The following is a 21,046-nucleotide window of genomic DNA, read 5'->3' as shown; positions in this document are numbered from 1 at the left end:
TCATCTGTGAGAACTTCCACAATCTAGCTAGAAAGACCAACATTCAGATTCAGGAAATGCAGAGCACCCCTCCAAGATACTTCACAAGATCATCCCAAAGATAACTAATTATCAGATTCTCCAAGGTTAAAATCAAAGAAAAAGTGTTAAAGGCAGCTAGAGAGAAAGAACAGATCCCCTTCAAGGGAAGCCCACTAGACTAACAGTGAAACTCTGAGCAAAAACCTTACAAACCAGAAGGGATTGAGGACCTATATCCAATATTCTTAAAGAAAAGAAATTCCAACCAAAATTTCATATCTGGCAAAACTGAGCATCATAAATGAAGGACAAATAAGATCCTTTTCAGACAAGTAAATGCTAAGGGAATTCATTACCACCAGATCTGCCTTACAAGAGTTCCTGAAAGAAGGAAAATGGAAAGAAAAGATCATTACCAGCCACTATGAAAACAGACTTAAGTACACAGACCATGACACTATAAAGCAATAACACAGTAAGGTTTGCGTAATAAACAGCTAACATGATCACAGATCAAATCCACACATATCAATACTAACCTTAAATGTAAATGGGCTAAATGACCAAATTAAAAGGCATAGAGTAGCGAGCTATATAAAGAAGCAAGACCCAATGGTATATTGTCTTCAAGATACCCATCTCATAAGCAATGACATCCATAGGCTCAAAATAAGGGGATGAACAAAATTCTACCAAGCAAGTAAAAAACAGAAAAAAGCAGGAGTTGCAGTCTTAGCTTCAGACAAAACAGACTTTAAACTGGGAAAGATCAAAAAAGACAAAGAGTGTTACTTCATGGAAAAAAATTCAGTTCCACAAGATCTGTCTTAAATACATATGCAACCAACACAGTAGCACCCAGGTTCATAAGTCAAGTTCTTAGAGACCTTCAAAGAGACTTAAGACTCCCACACAACAATAGTGGGAGACTTTAACACCCCATTGACATTATTAGACAGGTTATCAGGGCAGAAAATTAACAATGATATTCAGGACTTGGACTCAATATTTGGAGCAAATGGATCTAATAAACATCTACAGAACACTCCCATCAAAAATAACAGAAAATGCATCCCTCTCATCCCCACATGGCACATACTCTAAAATTTGCACTCAGCAAATGCAAAAGAACACAAATTATACCAACTACTCTCTAAAACCACAATACAATAAAAATAGAGATGAAGACTACAAACATTTCTCAAACCATACGATTACATGGCAATTAAACAAGCTCCCCCTTAACGACTTTTGGGTAAATAATGAAATATAGGCAAAAACCAAGAAACAGTTTAAAACTAATGAGAACAAAGATATACCAGAATCTCTGGGACACAGCTAAGGCAGTGTTAAGAGGAAACTTTATAGCACTAAATGTCCACATCAAAAAGTTAGAAAGATCTCAAGTTAGCGAATAACATCACAACAAAAATAAGTGGAGAAGCAAGAGAAAGGCAACCTAAAACCAGCAGAAGACAAGAAATAACCAAAATCAGAGTGGAACTGAAGGAAATTGAGACACAAACAAATACTCAAAATATCAACAAATCCAAGAATTTGGTTTTTGAAGGAATAAATGAGATAGATATACCACTAGTAGACTAATATAAAAAATAGAGAAGATCCAAATAAATGCAATCAGAAATGACAAAGGGGATTTTAGTACTGACCCCAGAGAAATACAAAGAACCATCAGAGACTACTATGCATACCTCTATGCACACAGACTGGAAAATTTAGAAGAAATGGATAAATTCCTGGACATATGCACCCTTCCAACTCTGAATCAGGAAGAAATTGAATCACTGAACAGGCCAATGATGAGCTTCAAAATTGAATTAGTAATAAATAGCCTATCAAACAAAAAAAAAAGCCTGGGACCAGTTGGATTCACAGCAAAATTCTACTAAGTGTATGAAGAAGAGCTGGTACCATTTCTACTGAAACTATTTTCCAAAAAAGAGGCGGAGGGAAATTTCCTCACCTCATTCTATGAGGCCAGCATTGCTCTTATACCAAAACTTGGCAGAAACACAACAAAAACAGAAAATATCAGGCCAATGTTGTTGATGAACATTGATACAAAACTCCTCAACAAAATACTAGGCAAATGAAATCCAACAGCACATCAAAAGACTAAACCACCACAATCAAGTAGGCTTTATGACTGGGATGCAAGGATGGCTCAACATACAGAAATCAATAAATGTGATTTATCACGTAAACAGAGCTAAAGACAAAAATCCACATGATTATTTCAACAGAAGCAGAAAAGGCTTTTCATAAAATTCAACATCCCTTCATGGTGAAAATTCTCAAAAAATGAGGTATTGAAGGAACATACCAAAAAATAATAAGACCCATCTATGACAAACCTCTAGCCAGCATCATACTGAATGAGCAAAGGCTAGAAGCATTCCCCTTGAAAACCAGCATAAGACAAGGATGCCCATTCAGTATGATATTGGCTGTGGGTTTGTCATAGATACTGAATGGGCAAAAACTGGAAGCATTCCCTTTGAAAACGGGCACAAGACAGGAATGCCCTATCTCACCATTCCTATTCAACATAGTGTTGGAAGTTCTGGCCAGGGCAATCAGGCAGGAGAGGGAAATAAAGGGTATTCAATTAGGAAAAGAGGAAGTAAAACTGTCCCTGTTTGCAGATGACATGATTGTATATCTAGAAAACCCCATCGTCTCAGCCCCAAATCTCCTCAAGCTGATAAGCAACTTCAGCAAAGTCTCAGGATACAAAATCAATGTACGAAAATCACAAGCATTCTTATACACCAATCACAGACAAACAGAGAGCCAAATCATGAGTGAACTCCCATTCACAATTGCTTCAAAGAGAATAAAATACCTAGGAGTCCAACTTACAAGGGATGTGAAGGACCTCTTCAAGGAGAACTACAAACCACTGCTCAATGAAATAAAAGAGGATACAAACAAATGGAAGAACATTCCATGCTCATGGGCAGGAAGAATCAATATCATGAAAATGGCCATACTGCCCAAGGTAATTTATAGATTTAATGCCATCCCCACCAAGCTACCAATGACTTTCTTCACAGAATTGGAAAAAACTACTTTAAAGTTCATATGGAACCAAAAAAGAGCCCGCATCACCAAGTCAATTCTAAGCCAAAAGAAGAAAGCTGGAGGCATCACGCTGCCTGACTTCAAACTATACTACAAGGCTACAGTAACCAAAACAGTGTGGTACTGGTACCAAAACAGAGATATAGACCAATGGAACAGCACAGAGCCCTCAGAAATAATGCTGCATATCTACAACTATCTGATTTTTGACAAACCTGACAAAAACAAGCAAAGGGGAAAGGATTCCCTATTTAATAAATGGTGCTGGGAAAACTGGCTAGCCATATGGAGAAAGCTGAAATTGGATCCCTTCCTTACACCTTATACAAAAATTAATTCAAGATGGATTAAAGACTTACATGTTAGACCTAAAACCATAAAAACCCTAGAAGAAAACCTAGGCAATACCATTCAGGACATAGGCATGGACAAGGACTTCATGTCTAAAACACCAAAAGCAATGGCAACAAAAGCCAAAATTGACAAATGGGATCTCATTAAACTAAAGAGCTTCTGCACAGCAAAAGAAACTACCATCAGAGTGAACAGGCAACCTACAGAATGGGAGAAAATTTTTGCAACCTACTTATCTGTCAAAGGGCTAATATCCAGAATCTACAATGAACACAAATAAATTTACAAGAAGAAAACAAACAACCCCATCAAAAAGTGGGCAAAGGATATGAACAGACACTTCTCAAAAAAAGACATTTATGCAGCCAAAACACACATGAAAAAATGCTCATCATCACTGGCCATCAGAGAAATGCAAATCAAAACCACAATGAGATACCATCTCACACCAGTTAGAATGGCCATCATTAAAAAGTCAGGAAACAACAGGTGCTAGAGAGGATGTGGAGAGATGGGAATGCTTTTACACTGTTGGTGGGACTGTAAACTAGTTCAACCATTGTGGAAGTCAGTGTGGCGATTCCTCAGGGATCTAGAACTAGCAATACCATTTGACCCAGCCATCTCATTACTGGGTATATACCCAAAGGATTATAAATCATGCTGCTATAAAGGCATATGCACACGTATGTTTATAGCGGCACTATTCACAATAGCAAAGACTTGGAGCCAACCCAAATGTCCAACAACAATTGACTGGATTAAGAAAATGTGGCACATATACACCATGGAATACTATGCAGTCATAAAAAATGATGAGTTCATGTCCTTTGTAGGGACATGGATGAAACTGGAAACCATCATTCTCAGCAAACTATCGCAAGGACAGAAAACCAAACACCGCATGTTCTCACTCATAGGTGGGAATTGAACAATGAAAACACATGGACACAAGAAGGGGAACATCACACACCAGGGCCTGTTGTGGGGTTGGGGGAGGGGGGAGGGACAGCATTAGGAGATATACCTAATGCTAAATGACGAGTTAATGGGTGCAGCACACCAACATGGCACATGTATACATATGTAACAAACCTGCACGTTGTGCACATGTACCGTAAAACTTAAAGTATAATAATAATAAAATTTAAAAAAAGAAGAGCATCAGAAAAGGCACCAGTGATGATAAATTTTTTTATTTAAAAAAAAAAAAAAAAAAGACAAGGATGCCCTCTGTTACCACTCCTATTCATCACAGTATTGGAAGCCCTGGCCACAGCCATCAGGCAATTGAAAGAAATAAAAGGCATCCAAATAAAAAAGGGGGAGTCAAATTATCTCTGTTTTCAGGTGGCATGATTCCATATCTAGAGAACTTCATAGTTGCAGCTCAAAAGCACCTTAAGTGATAAACAATTATAGAAAAATTGGGGGATACAAAAGACTTAGACAACCCCAGAATAATAGGAGAATCAACACCCCACTGACAGAGTTGGATAGATCATCAAGGCAGAAAACTAACAAACTCTGAACTTAGACACTTGACTAATTGGACCTCATAAACCTCTACAGAACACTCCACCCAACAAACACAGAATAGACATTCTTATCTGCACATGCATCATGCTCTAAGATCGACCACATATTCATTCTTGTTAACATTTTTTAATGGTAAAATTGAGGCACAGAAATGAAGGGAAAATGTGGCCAAAATTACATAGCAATTATATAATTTGTGTTAGTATTGAATCTAGCCTTTTAGTCAAGGATAAAGAAATGAATTATTACTGATCGAAGATGAATCCTGAGTTAGCCATACATGAACATACAGCATAGTCACAAATTGCCACTCTTTAGCTAAGAATGAATAAATGGTATTTTTACAATAAAGGAATCCAAGTAAATACATGATAGATTTTTTAAATCCTTACTAGTAGTCATAGAAAAACACGATAAAATAATATTCTTTTGGCCTGTCAAAATTCTAAAATGTGTATGGGTATATGTCTGTGTCTGCTAATAAGTATTGTTGTTCATAGAGAAGGGGGAGACACATTTATCAATATGTTTCAAAGGCCAAAATTATTAATGACCCTTAACCCAAAAATTCTGCATATAAGAATTTACTTTATATGTGTAATTATAAATACCCCAAAATATTTAAATATATTCTGAATTATGAAAATCTCAAAATAAACTGAAATTCCAGTAAGAGGGCATTGGCTAACTGGATGTCAGTATGTAAGAATGATGAATCATAATATTAGTCATTAAAAATCAAGTTTAAAAGGATAATTGTGAGGTAATATAGTCACAAGTCATTGAAAAAGAAAGCAGGTTACATAACAGATGTTGAATGATACAATTTTATAAATATGTGATTGTAACATTATTTAGGATTCTTAGTTTTATTTTCTAAAACCCATTGACAGGCATGGGGAGTGGAAGGTGAGGATAAGAATTATTAATTACCACCTACTCTGCACTGAATTTTAACACAGGTATATTTAACACTAAGTCATGAAAAAATAAATTATATTTGTTGGATATTCTTCTAGCTGAGGTGTTCATATGAATAAAACTCTCTTTTCTCTAGTATTTTATTTCATGAGGCAATAGCATCCACCAGATAATGTAAAGTATAAACATTTAGTGTGCCTCCTTCTAGGCTATGAATACAGTAATTGGAAGATATGATATTGGGAGATGTAGCAAGTACACACAATTAAGGAGTACACACAGGCTCACTACAATTCTTTTAGAACTTTGTGATTTCCTGATCTCTTTCTTTGTGATGGTAAATTTCCCCAATCTTTTCACTAGACGTTTCCTCAAGATCAAGCAAGGTAAGTTACAAATTATATCATCTTTAATTATAAGTAATTTACATTTATAATTATAAGTAATTTACATTTATAAGTTGATTGTTATATTTTACTAACAACAGTGTTAGAAGTTTTCTACTTTGTTCTACATTTGTGTACCATTTTTACTTTCTCTCTATGACCTAAATCACTGCGTGAGAATTTTAAAGCCTGAAGCCCCTAAAAACCATTATCCAAATGACCATAGTAATAAGTACCAATCATTTTGTTCTCATAACTTTAACATCCCCCTAATAACAAACATACAGAGGACATATACGGAAGAATTTCAAACAGATTAACAAATAAAATGGTAAGCAAAGTAAAGATTCTGCATACTAAGCTATATATTCCATTCTGAGCGGAAGATAACATTTTACTAACAAAATAAGAATAAATTTATGACACATGGAAGGTAACTATGGCAACATCACAGCTGAAAGCACTCAAGCGATCCACCCAATTTGACCTCCCAAGTAGGTGGGACCACAGGCATGCACCACCACACCCAGCTAATTTTTGTATGTTTTTGTAGATGCAGGGCTTCATCATGTTGCTCAGGCTGAAACTCTTGGGCTCAAGTGATCCTCTCTCCTTGGCCTCCCAAAGTGCTGGGATTACAGACAGGAGCCACCACACTTATTTGTTCTTACCCACAAAATAGTCAGAATTTCATCAAATATTATGAGACACAGCAAAAGGCTAAGAAAGAAAACAAAACTTTACCAGGAGATAAAGCAATTCACAGAACCAGCCTCAAAGATGACTTATATGCTATGACTATCAGACAGAAATCTTAAAATGATTGATGACACGTTAAAGGTCATGGAGAAATGGTGTACAACATACATGTCTCAACAGGAACATGAAAATTTCAAGACTCCAAGTGAAATAAAATAAATTTTAAAAATATCAGAAATGAATAGATAGTTCAATGAACTCATCTTCAAACTCTATAATCAGCAAAATTGAAGATAGATAAATATATGTTACCCAGTCCAAAACTGAAAGAGAAAAAAAGTAAAAAAAAATTAACAGATTTCTTAAGAACTGTAGGACAACATCAAAGGTCTAACACACGTATAATTGGAATCATAAAACAAGAAGAGAGAAAACCAAAGAGAGAAGAAGTATTGATTAGATCATCTATAACAATTTACAAAATTTAGTTAATTTTCAAAAATATGATAAAGTACAGACCAAGAAGCCTTGAGAACTCCAAGAAGAATTGATACAAACAAAATGGGACATACACCTAGAGGCCTAATAGTCAAAGTGATAAAAACAGATATAAAAACATAAATCTTAGAGACATCTGAGGAAAACAAGAAATATTACACATAGAGAACAAAAAAAAATGGGTGCCTATCTGTATTAATTGAATCTTTTTCAGAAGCATAAGTCCATTTTTTTTATAAATCTCTTTAAAAGATAACTAACTACTTAAAACCAAAACAGTAACAATGTGTTGTGGGATATACAGCAAGCAAAGGTAAAATGTCTGAAAAAGGCTGGCGCAGTGGCTCACGCCTGTAATCCCAGCACTTTGGGAGGCCGAGGTGGGGGGATCACGAGGTCAGGAGATGGAGACCATCCTGGGTAACATGGTGAAACCTCATCTCTACTAAAAATGCAAAAATAAAATTAGCCAGGCATGGTGGCGGGCGCCTGCAGTCCCAGCTACTCAGGAGGCTGAGGCGGGAGAATGACGTGAACCCAGGAGGCAGAGCTTGCAGTGAGCTGAGATCGCACCACTGCACTCTAGCCTGGGTGACAGAGTGAGACTCCATCTTAAAAAAAAAAAAAAAAAAGTCTGAAAAAAAGTATGCAAAGTTTACTATATAGCTACACTAATCAAGGCAGTGTGGTATTGACAGTGGGATGACACATACATAAGTGGAATAGAGTACAACAAATAGACTTACACAAATATGTCCAGCTGATTCTTCACAATAGTGCAAAACAAAAGAGGAAGGATTCTCTTTTCAACAAATGGTGTTGGAGTAATTGGGCATTATATCATGGTTCAACCAGAAAAAAAGGACCAGGTGCAAGTAATTGAAGGGGCAGCTAAGCAATTCTGAAATTCATGGCACAGTCAGAAAAGGAAAGGAAAATCATAAACAGAATAGAACTTCATGGGCACTGGCCAAAGCTGTTTTCCATGGATGGAATTTCTTCTTTCTCTCGGTAAGACGCCCACTGTGTAACAGCTTCCAGCTGATGCAGGCAGGAACACCGAGATTATCGATAATCTCTCATACTTAAAGTCAACTAATTAGAAGCTCTGTGTCTGAAAAGTCCTATTACAACAGCACCAAGATTAGTATTTGAATAACCGAGGGTGTAGCATAGCCACGTTCACACATCAGAAGGGCTATCACAGACATCCTTAGGCAAAATAAATAAATAAGTAAACTCCTCATATCTTATATAAAAATTAACCCAAAATGAATTACAGTCTTAAATTTAAAACATAAAACTATCAAAAGTTTGGAAGAAAAATAAGAGAACGTCTTTGGACCTATGACTAGGCAAAAGAGTTGATACCAAAAACATAATCTATAAAGAAAAAATGAATAAATTGGAGCTCCATAAGATTTAAAATATTTGCTTTATGTAATCCCATGAAGAAAATGAAAAAGCAAGCTACTGAGAAGAAAAAAAGTATGAAATAATCTGATCATTTCAGATATTTATTGCTGCACAACAAACCTCACCAAATTTAGTGGCTTAGAAGAAAATGTTGTATCAGTTTTCATAATTCAGTAATTTGGGAAGAGTTGAGCTGTGCAGTTCTGTGCCATGGGGTATATAGGAGGCTTAGATTATTTAACATATTTTCTTTATTTAAAAGTCTGGCAATTCATCTGGTGTTGTGTAAAGAGCTGGGACTATTTAGTCTCTCGTGTGTGTGTATGTGTGTGTGTGTGTGTGCCCTTTGTGGATAATTGAGACTTATTCGAAGCAGGGTACTTTTAGGGTAGTTACACACATCAGCTAACATCCAAAATTAAACATTTCAAAAGCAATAGTCTAGGGTGTGACTCTCATAAAGCCCCTGTTAGTCTCATACTTACTAATGCCCCATTAGCCAAAGGAGGAGCCATTTGACACAGGAGAAGTCCAATAAGAACACGTGCTGGTTTATTCTGGATCACTAACTTAACAGTCTATCACATCATACATTCACTCAGATATCTATTAAGAATGTTAAGAATACCCTATGAGATATTTCAATACTGAACGGGAGGGGAAGTAATCCCTAAAACCCATCCCAAATAACAGCTTTGGTAATATTTCAGGAATAAAGTTTCTCCTGCCTTCTTTTCTAAAAACAAGTAATTTTGAGTTATATGAAAAAGAAATATACAAAAGGTAAACACTTTTGCTTTCCTGTTACATCTTGCATTGGAAAGGGTTCAATGCAGCAAAGTGAATATCCATTTTTGTGTACCTCAATCTGGAGTTTTGCATCCAGGAGCTATAGCATGATATATAATAAGAGTATTAGGTTTAGAATCCTACAACCTGGGTTATTTTCCACTGGTGAGCTGCATAATTTTGAGTGGTTACATAATCACTTTGAGTCTCAGCTTACTCATCAAAAAATGCAATTATATTACCTTTCTGTATTTCTTCTCACAAACGTTGGCAAAACACTTATAGAGAGGAAAATTGTGTTTAAATGCAGGGATAATAACTACACAAATTTTCTCTGAGGGAGCTAAAAGGAAGACCTAATTCATTATTTCTAAACTCTAGTCTTCTAAGAGATAACAGTACAGTTTTGTTATCTTAGTCATCTACATGTTCTTTAAACACCAGATACTCTGAGATCAAGATTCACACAGCCTGTAGCTGACCTACATAATATACCTGTTTTCTGACAGTAAATAATCAATGTAAAAGCTTTCTTACATCAGCTGTTGTGATCCATGATTGACTTCTGTCCTAAATTTTTCCTAAAACATCTGCAAAGGTAATACACCAATTACGGAACTAGAAGAGATATGCAAACAAACAAACAAAAACCCTTTTCTTCTTAATAACTAGTACTGTAACAGATGGTTTGTGACAGAGCAGTGATATTACAACCCCCACTATTATTAAAGGAGAGAGGAAATTTTGATTACTTAATATCAGTCTTAATGGAATTCCATGGTGATCCCCTCCAAAGCATCCATTTCTGTTGCTTACCTAAGTCACAATCTTGGCGCCCTTGGCTCATTTGTCATAGAAACCAGCAAAGCTTAATTATCTGCATGAATGGGGACACTTTTATTGACCTTGGGCAAGTTACTCATGTCCTCAGAACACTGGGTTCATTAATAAAAATGGGAACTTTTGCAATTAACCCACCCTGAGGACCTCAGTTGGATTATTGGAAGAAAACGCGTTAGTTCTAATGCTGAGCTTCACTAGACATACATAGTTGACAAAACAAAGCTAAGGCTAAATCTACAGCTCAGAAGTTGTTTCTAATAATTCTGGAGTATTCTTAGCTTGTAAATGCTGTGATGAGCCAATAGGGAGATGTTAAATATGTGATTAAGTTAAATGTTTTGGTGTCTCAACTATCCTGTTTTAAGTCCTAAGTCTGCAACCAACTATATGATACTGGAATTTTATATCATTGAGAAGTATATAAAAAGAGGACTTTTTAAAATCACATCTTAAAGGAAAAACCATCGTAACTATAGTTAGACTTTATTGAAATAATTCGTGAAAGCATTTAACATAGTACTTTAGTACTTAATAAAGGCAAAATTTTACATTATTCTATGTAATTCAGTGATGCACACCTAAGAAATTGAATCAATTTCTTCTATCTCCTCTCTTGACATATTCCCCCCAAACCTTGCAATTAAACATAAAATACTATAAAAAGTTGGAAAGTAATCAATAACATTTTTAAAGGGAAAAGATATTTTTCCTTTTCCTTTGCAATTTATAGAAAAATCTTGATAACAGAAGATTTTTGCTCATGTCCCCTGATACTTAACTGTTTATTGGGCCTTGGGAAAGTCAGTTCTCATCTTTCTTAGGAAATTGCATTTTCTACAGCCATAAAAAAGAGAAATTATGTGTGACATGCTTAGTTCAGTAGGAACTTGGAAGAATTAAAAACTAATATTTATGGGAAAAATTTATTTACTCAAAAAGTCTTATTTTTTTGTTCAGATATTTTGACCTTGTATTCTTATTCCTTGAAATGTATTTTTAGAAAATAATTCTAATGAAGAAAGAAAAAGTGTATTTATATTAATTTTATAATATTTAGAAAATATATTATTTTAATATGTTGTTGGATTTATGTTCCTAATATTTTGACAAGGATATTTATACCTATGGTCACGGAGGATATTTGCTGGTAACTTTCTTGGTGACAGACTATGCTAGAATCATAAAGCCAATTGGGAGATTCTTTTTCCTCCTCTATTTTCTGGAAGAGTTTGTGTAATGTAGGTATTATTTCTTAAATATTTGATAAAACTCACCTATACATATATTTATTTTTTCCTAATGAGAAGTTCACTATCATTTATATTGCTCTTCACTCTACATAATATATCTATTTTCTCTGACTGCCTTTAAGTTCTTCAATTTATCTTTAATTTTCCTTAAACTGTGATGTGCTTATATTTTTTTCGTATTTATTATTTTAAACCTTTTGATCCCAATAACTTGCATGTGGGAAATGTAGTTTGACGTTTTTCACCAAATTTAAGGCAATTCATCTATTTTATTGAAATAATTTTTCTCATCTGTTCTTTCTCTCCTAACTTCCTGGGACCCCAATTGTCTATACATTAGATTGTTTAATATCACAGTACAATTTACTACCTCTCTGTTTATTTTGTTCAGTTACTTAATAATTAATTAATCCATTTTGAGGCAGGGTCTCACTCCATAGCTTTCTGCAGTGCTGAACTCCTCGGCTCAAGCAATCCTCCAACCTCAGCTTCCTGAGTAGCTGGGGCTACAAGGCATGCACCGCTATGACAAGCTAGTTTAAAAGAAAAAAAAATTGTTTTGTAGAGAGGGGGTCTCCCTTCGTTGCTGAGGCTGGTCCCAAACTCCTGGGCTCAAGGAATCCTCCTGCACTGGCCTCCTAAAATGCTGGGATTACAACTGTGAACAACTCTTCCCATCCTGTTTATTTTGTTTCAAAATCATGTTTTTCTGTATTCTGAAAATTGGATAATTTCTACTGATCTGTCTTCATACTATTTCTCTTTCTATTGCAGTCTCAAATCTGTTATTGTTCATCCCATTCAGTGATTTATTTTTTCCTGTAAAATACTCTGCCTATTATTTCCAGAATAAAATTATAGGCTCTATTTTTTTGCTGATATTCCCTATCAGTTTATTCATTATTACCACATTTTTAACTCCTTGAATCTAATTTAAATAGCTGCTTTAAAGTCTTTGACTTCTGATCATAAAAAAGGTTTATCTTTTTTTTTTTTTTTTCTCAGAAAAAGGTTTATCTTGAGTTCTTTTCTAACTGACTACAATTTTGTCTTTTTGAAATAAGGGTCATGTATTCTTGCTTTTTCTGATGCTCAGTATTTTTAATGCATTTTGCACATTGCAGCTATTTATTATAGGGAATTTGAAATATATTGTTTTCCTTTAGATGGTTCTGATTTTTGTTTTTTCAAATAGTTTAATTAATGACAGACATTGTCATTATTGATAAACCTGTTTTCTTTTGTTTGCTAATGTGACTTTATTTTTCTTTTATTCTTAATCTTAAGTTTCTTCTGTTACTCAGGACATGTCCTTTACTACTATTTGGCCTTTATGGTATCTCAACTAAATATCTGAGCTGCTTAGTGAGGTTTCTTCACTATGGTTTGGCTATAACTCCAATATTTTCCAACCCTGTCCAACCTCCAGTAAATTTCCCAAGTCTCAATCACACAGTAACAGCTCTCTGCGAGGCCTCATAGAACCTTTCCTTGAACACCTGCCAGCCATCTTTAAGCCAAGGATCCTCCAGGAATCAGGGTACTGTCTTCTGCACACCATTGTGTACAACTTTCTTTTCTATATTATTTTGCTGAGGATATTCTCATGGTCTGAGTAGTATGAACTCTATCTTCACCTCAATTGTTCAGTAAAATACTAATCTGCTTTATTATTATGCCTTCCACCCACCCAGCATGGAAGCTCATTCAGTGAAATGCTATGCTCAGTTGAGTGACAGTGCCATCCCTCTCTGCCTTACTCCCTTGACCTGACTCTATCCAATTCACCAATATCAGGTCCTCCGATCTCTACATCTGAAGTTCGTCTCTACTCCCATTTTGATTTCACAATTGGGTTGGCAAAGAAAATATTTGAATACATCCAGCTTTCTCCCTGCCACTTTTACCTAACTCAGTGAATCTTAATAACAGTTAGGTCATTTCTTTGAAGCTGACCTAGATTTGAGTCTCACTGGTGAATTTTGAACTTAACTCCTTATTCGCATCACTGCAGCTTTGACTCTGAAAAGAATGACCTCTGATTCTCCACATTGGTCACAGTGTTCCAGGCCATTCCTCTGTGACTTTTCTGTTTTGCTCATAGAATTAAGGTGCTCAACACTCATAAGCTGTATACTCCATTCCCACATTCCAATGAAATAGCTTTTCTAGGCCTGGAATCCTTCACTGATCCTTTTAGAGACAGTATTCAGTCACTCTCAAGTTCTAGGTACAGCTTAATTCTTGAATCAAACTTTGGATCAAATGAAATGCCTCAGTTCAAACATGTTCACCTTTTAAATGGAATATCTAAGTTGTTTGGCTCCACAAGCTAGTTATTTAAGAAAAGAATATGTATGGCTTAGAAGCAAATGAGCAATATCCGTAGTATTTCATGTAAACCTGATATGAGTCTATTATTGCAAGTTTGGTATTTTTAAATATGTTAAATAAAACTAAAGATGCCTCTAAATTGCCTTTTTTTCCTGTCAATAAAATAATCAAAACGTTTGTTATGCCCCCATAAAAAATGTTCCATTTCTTTGCTTGGGATACAGAAGGAAAGGATACCATAGTTTCTGCTCTTAAGCTGACAGGCCAGTGGTAGACTCAAGATCAACACCCATGAAATAATGGTGCTCTCCCCGTGAAAGCCTGTGGACATTTATGTGTCTCAAATTATAAAGGGTTTGCAGTTTCAGAAAATATCAGGCTATTTAGGTGATAATGTACTGAGAATAAGCTGCAATGAGACAATTTGTCCATAAAACAGATGTTTTCCTGCTCCAAATATATAATCAATTTTCTCCAAATTCACAAAATGAGCCATACTTTATCTCATCAAATTCTGATCAAAGAATAAAAAGTAGATAGAGTTATATCAAACATACATACTATACATGCTTCTCATTATATATTTTTCATGTGTGTTATCTCACTTAAGCATTACAACAACCTACAGGCAGGATGGAGGAGGTATTTTATTTACCAATTTAGAAAAATGAGGCTCAGTTCGGTCAAGTGACTTATTGAAGGTCACACAGCTAGTTAATTATCTTGTCCAGTGCTATTTTTATTACACCACTCTAATTTAGCTCCTTCAATACCAGTGAGACATCAAGACACTTCAATAAGTTTAACTGTTTAATCAATAATTCAAGGAACTACTAATTGAATGGGGCAACATTTATGGCTATATTAAAAGGCATCACTTTTCTAAGAAGCACTACCAAAGGTCATGTGACATTCGCAACTCAACCTACCTTGCCATAATTGTTTCTCTAAATACATTATTCAGATTGCAAGTTACATGCTCTTTTGCTTAAAATTCTGATAAACACATTTATTCTCAAACTGCTCACTAGGCACATTAATATGTATTTTTTCAAATACAATATATAAATATACTTTGCTTTGACCATGAACAGGTGAAGGCATCAGAAGAGTCCATTCAAGAACAGGAAGAGAGAAAATTAGTTTGCACTATGAGGCCTGCACTTCAATCGTGTCATTTCAGAATAAACATCTTCTGGGAGGCGGCCACACAGATGCTTTCATAGCAGAATGAGGAGCTGATATAAGCGCCCAAGGGTGCTATCAATGAACAGCAGACATTTGCTGGTGAGCTGGGATCAGTGACTTTAATTCCAAGAGTAAAATGATCTTTGAAAAGGAAAAAAGCCCAGTGTTATCAGTCACTGTTGTGGAATCTTTGTACCCTGCATAACTAATTGGGTGTGAGAGCCAGCTCCATTCTGGTAGTTGTGGTAGGGGGTAATCATAACATTTGCCTACTTGTGCTGTTTAGAGAACTTGACCTTCTCTAGAAAAACTCAGGAAAAGAAAAGCTTCGAGCCTTCAAAGTCTCAAGAAAGTCTTTTGCGATTACTGGAAATTAGGAAGTGAAGAAAGTGAAAACAAAACGTTTCTAAGTGATTATGGTGAATTTCTTTCATGTTTAAATTAAAGAAAACGCAAAGTAAGTGAATTGAATATATTAATTTAAATCAACAAAAAAGTGAATAGGAAATAAATATAAAAATATAAATATTATTCTATAAACGAAGCATCTATAGAGTTTTGTTCTTAACTGAATTGTTTTTAATACTGTTTGGATATGAGAAGAAACAGTTTCCATCTGGGAGTCAGATTCATATGAGTTCAAATCCTCAGCAGCTACTCAAAAGCTATGTGAATTTTGGAATATACATTAAGTTCTTTTGATCACAAAACAACAAAACAAACACAACACAACACAACACACAAAGTAATATCCTAAGCAAAATAAGGAAGGGTACTGAGATAGCTCATTGAATCCAATAAATAAATAATCAGTTATTGGAAAGCATTAAGATCTGGGCATTCCCATGGACTTAGCAAATGAATTTAGAGGAAATTTTTTTCTGGAATTCTACCACAAAAAGTCTCAATCTTAGTTAGATGTCACAGTAATGTCCATGTAGAGGATAGGCTGACACTCTGAATCTCTTGTTAAGCTGACTATATTGAGATGAAGCTTGTTTTATTGATGTATTTTACTTTTGGGCCACACATCCAGAAGTGATAAAAGGTTTATACAGGTGAAGGAGCTTAAGTGCACACACACACACACACACACACACTATATCCTCTGCACCATAAAGCAGTGTTATGTATATATAACACATAAATAAACATACATAAAAATATATGTATGTTTTATATATATATGTAATTTTATTCCTTTTTCCTTTATAGCTGACTAGGTTTTCTTCCAATAAAGCCTTCTTTCAGGTACCCATGATTAATCTCTTGTGTAAATCATTGCCAATAATCTGCTCTTAACTTTCCTTACTGATTCTCAGTCCTGATTGTGACTAAACTGCTAAGTATTCCTAAATTATCTAATTCCTTCTTCCCATACCTGCATAGACAATTCCAGCTAAAAACACAATCTCTCTTCTTTCAGGGAATTTAAGTGATCAGAGAATGCCTTGGGGAACTTTAAGATAGAAGCCACAGTAAGCGCATATTACAAGTGAGGGGGAAAAAAAGAGAGAGCAGTCACCAACATTAGCTTGACATCAGAGAGCTTCCCATGGTTTTGCAATCCTCAAAAGTGACCAGGAAAATACCGGTCATATTTGGGTTTATATGTCTTTAAACCTGCATTGTTTGTAATTCTATTGTGTCCAGCTATCATTGACCCAAAGAGTGTTTTCTTCACATTTTTCTGTAAAATATGAAGAAATACATAACAGACAGTTTCTTCTTCCACATGAGGCAGAAAGAGATGTTGGTGAAATATAAAGCTGGGAACCAATTTATACTCTCCTCTGCATCGTAGACCACTATTATTTATCTCAACAGAGGAAAAAAAAGACTAACAATGTACATTTCCACACTTGCCCTGTGTTCTTTTAAAGTGGCAGTGTCAGGTGGCAGGTGGAAACGTAATGTTAATTTTCATTACTGTTGCCACATCCCTTTGAGAAAATCCTTCATTCTCTCACTCTTAAAACATTTGTCTCATTTCAACAGCAAACAACTGACTCAGGGCAAATTCAAGATTAGGCAAGCAAGAAAGCCGCAGATAAGTCTATAAAGAACAGGCCATTTTTCATGCTATTTTTAAGCAAGATTGTTATCCTTCTTCCTCTTCTCCACCGTGACACCTCGTTACCGGTGCTGAAAGCCTATTATTGGCTAATAGCAAGAAAGCAAGATATTTAAAAGGGTCGTTAGCATGTTTCTGATTTGGTAGTTATACAGGTTGACTGGAGTCCTTGTCAGTTCTTTCCTCTGGTTAATACTGTCTTCCTAAAGTCATCAGAAACAACGATGTAAGACAAGGTGCTGCAATATCAAGTGCCTGCAGGTAACAAGAATGAGGCATCTTGAGTTTAAGAAAACAGGGAGGATATTGGAAACTGGAGTGTGTGGTCATCTATGGTGAGTGGAAACTCAAACCCAATGTTGCCAGATCTTCACCTATTTAAAGGAAGCTAGAATTTGTATTAGTAACTAAAATGTCCTGAGTTTCAATATGTGGACAAAATATTTTAAAAGTTTTAAATACTTTTTTGGTCATACGATTTATATCTTTTACCTAAGCTAGATTCAAGGGCTGTCAAATTTGTGATTTCTGTAAGCCAGGAACTCCCTGAGAGCAGGCAAATGGTTTCTGATTTCTTTCTTATTTTTTCTTAAAGCCCTCACCAGAATGGGTTCACAGATGCCCTTTAGAAGAAACTGACTGATCAGGAGGTAGACAGCTCCTATCTAGGAACTGAGCAAAATAAGATAGGAATAAGCCATTATAACAATGTCTCCTGGTCCACTCCTTGACTGGGGGTCAGTTAGCATTTGACCTTTCCTCCCTCAGGTGAAGTGAGTACTGAGGAGAAAATAAATCTCCTCACATTCCATTTCCGGATGTATGTTCCTCCTCTCACCCACCACTCATATTCTCTCACCTTTTTGACTTGACACAAACTCCTATCTGGAGGATGTAATTTACTCTTAAGGAGTTGAGCGGCATGAGACTGGCAAAAAGTAAACAGTCTGATAAGTTCAAGAGTGGCAAGGATAAGTGGAAACAGATTTAGCCATAGATATACCTCTGTAGCATGACTTTGGATGGTCATAGCTAGAGATAGTCCAACAAGGCTAATTTCAGCAGTTCTACTTCTTGGAATATACCCTAGACAAGGAGGATACACATTTCATAAAGAAGTATGTATAAAGATGTTTACAGAGGCTCATAAAAGATAAAACAGTTTGTAAGTATTTTATCTCCCGCAACTTATTTCCCTTTCTAAACCAGCACTCAGGTTTCCTTCAGTTCTTATTTCACACAGGGTACAGGCTTGTTGAGTTTGTGGGTTAGGAAGCCCAGTCCTTCAATGAGAATGCTGATGGGGTTCCTATGAGTTTCTGTAAAATCAAATTCCCATAGGTTCTTCTTTTCATTATGCTTGTCTGGTCAAGGATGAAGCTTGCTTAATCTTGGCCAGCAAACAGTATCTTCATTTGCAGGACTTTGACACTTCAGTGAAGTGAAGAATGAACAAGTGAAAAAATGGTTAAAATTGATTTTAATTTATTGTAGATGATATAATTGAGTTGTTCTTACTTTCCTCCTTCTGGTCTAATTTCTATTTTATTTTATTTTATTTTATTTTATTTTATTTTGAGACAAGATCTCACTCTCTCACCCAGGCTGGAGTGCAGTGGTGCCAATAGGGCTCACTGCCGCCTTGAACTACTTGGCTCAAGGGATCCTCCTGCCTCAGCTTCCTGTGTAGCTGGGACTAGAGCACACATTACCACACCTGACTAATTTTTTAACTTTTTTGTGGAAACAGTGTCTCACTTTGTTGCCTAGGCTGTTCTCGAACTCCTGGGCTCGAGCAATTCTCCTGCTTCAGCCTCCCAAAGTTCCGGGATTACAGGCATGAGCCAATGCACCCGGATTAATTTCCTTTTTAAATAAGAAAAATTACAATAGACTTTTGAGATACCAGAAGGCCATCTAAATAAATACTTTAAAAAAATTGTTAGGATTGATTTCAGTTACTTATGTCTTGTGTTAGTCTGTTGTTGCATTGTTATAAAGAAATACCTGGCTGGGCTCAGTGGCTCACATCTGTAATGCCAGCATTTTGGGAGGCCAAGGTGGGTGGATCACTTGAGGCCAGGAGTTCCAGACCAGCCTGGCCAATGTGGTGAAACCCAATCTCTACTAAAAACACAAAAATTAGCCAGGTGTGGTGGTACACACCTGTAATCCCAGCTACCTTGGAGGCCGAGGCATGGGAATCACTTGAACCCAGAAGGTGGAGGTTGCTGTGAGCCAAGATAACACCACTGCACTCCAGCCTGGGAGACAGAGTGAGACTCTTTCCAAGCAAAAAACAAAAACAAAACAAAAAAGAAAAATACCTTAGACTGGGTAATTTATAGAGCAAAGATTTTAATTGACTCATGATTCTGCGGGCTATATAAGCATGGCTCCAGAATCTGTGTCTCGTTCTTTCATACTTTCAGTCAGCTGAACTCTCACATAACCATACTGAAGTCACTCGTTCCCTTGCCACAAATGTGAGCTGCACCAGCATCTGAACATGTTGTTTATGTCCAGAAAATGGGCCAAGCCCTCTTTATCTCTTTGTCTGTTTACTGAGACACGTTCATTGTCTGGGCTGTCATGAAGACGGGACTATCCTGAAGCAGAGCTATTGTGAAGGCTGGGAGCGTCCTGTTCCAATACCAGGTGGAAAATCTGCAGTGAAGCTATGTCTGAGGGCCATTATTTTCTGGGGACCTAAGTATGTTCAGGTCCCTCTTACCTACTCCATTCAGGTGCTGTATAGCTCAGTTTCTATTTCCCACTGCCTTGAGAGCATTTCTTTCTTGTGTCAAGAAAAAAACTTTTATTTATTTATTTTTTTTGCCAGCTTCCTTTAATTCACTTCACCTCTTTTCAATCACTCTTCTGCTTGACAGATTTAGGCTTTCAAATACAAATGCTAGGATCTGTGGCACCCTGCTTCCTACATTCCCACAGGAAGAGAGAGAAAAAAAGGAAGAACATCAATATCCCAAAGTGATACGCAATAACACACTGACATATACACACATACATATGCATAAGTACACATACATACGCAAATACATACACTCCCTTTGGCAATTCTGAAATCATTTCATTCATTTGCTTACGTTACTTCAGAGGTCATATTTTGAACTCAAATGTTTATTGTTCGGATTTATAATGATGTTGGACTGCTCAGTGTTTACCCAGTAAACTTTCAAGAGAGTTAACAGTTAATCCCTTTTGTAGCTTCTTCAAAGTTATTTACTTGTTGATTTGGTGAAGACATCATATTTACTTGTCTTTATGGCATTTCATATGAACAATTATATTTTGGCAATGGAAGAGTTTAAGTGTTCACAAAAGTAAGTGATTTGCCTGAAGTCACATAGCACTACATCTGTGCAACTTTTAAAACCTTCATACAGCTCCCATAGCACATTTTATTGTGATTAGTTCAGAACACACATGTACACAGGCACACACACACACACATACGTACACAACATAGAGTGATCCTTTTATCTTGTACTTAGCAATCTTAGGTTAAGTGACAGAATATAAGGGACTGAGCTGATACATCTATGAATCTCATTTTAGAAACACCCAAAATATCCTTGCTGCACCCTCCAAATAAACATTACCAGGAT

The sequence above is a fragment of the Hylobates moloch genome, unplaced genomic scaffold (assembly GCF_009828535.3).
Source record: "Hylobates moloch isolate HMO894 unplaced genomic scaffold, HMol_V3 SCAFFOLD_3, whole genome shotgun sequence".
Lineage (NCBI taxonomy): Eukaryota > Metazoa > Chordata > Mammalia > Primates > Hylobatidae > Hylobates > Hylobates moloch.
This window is presented reverse-complemented; position numbering follows the sequence as displayed.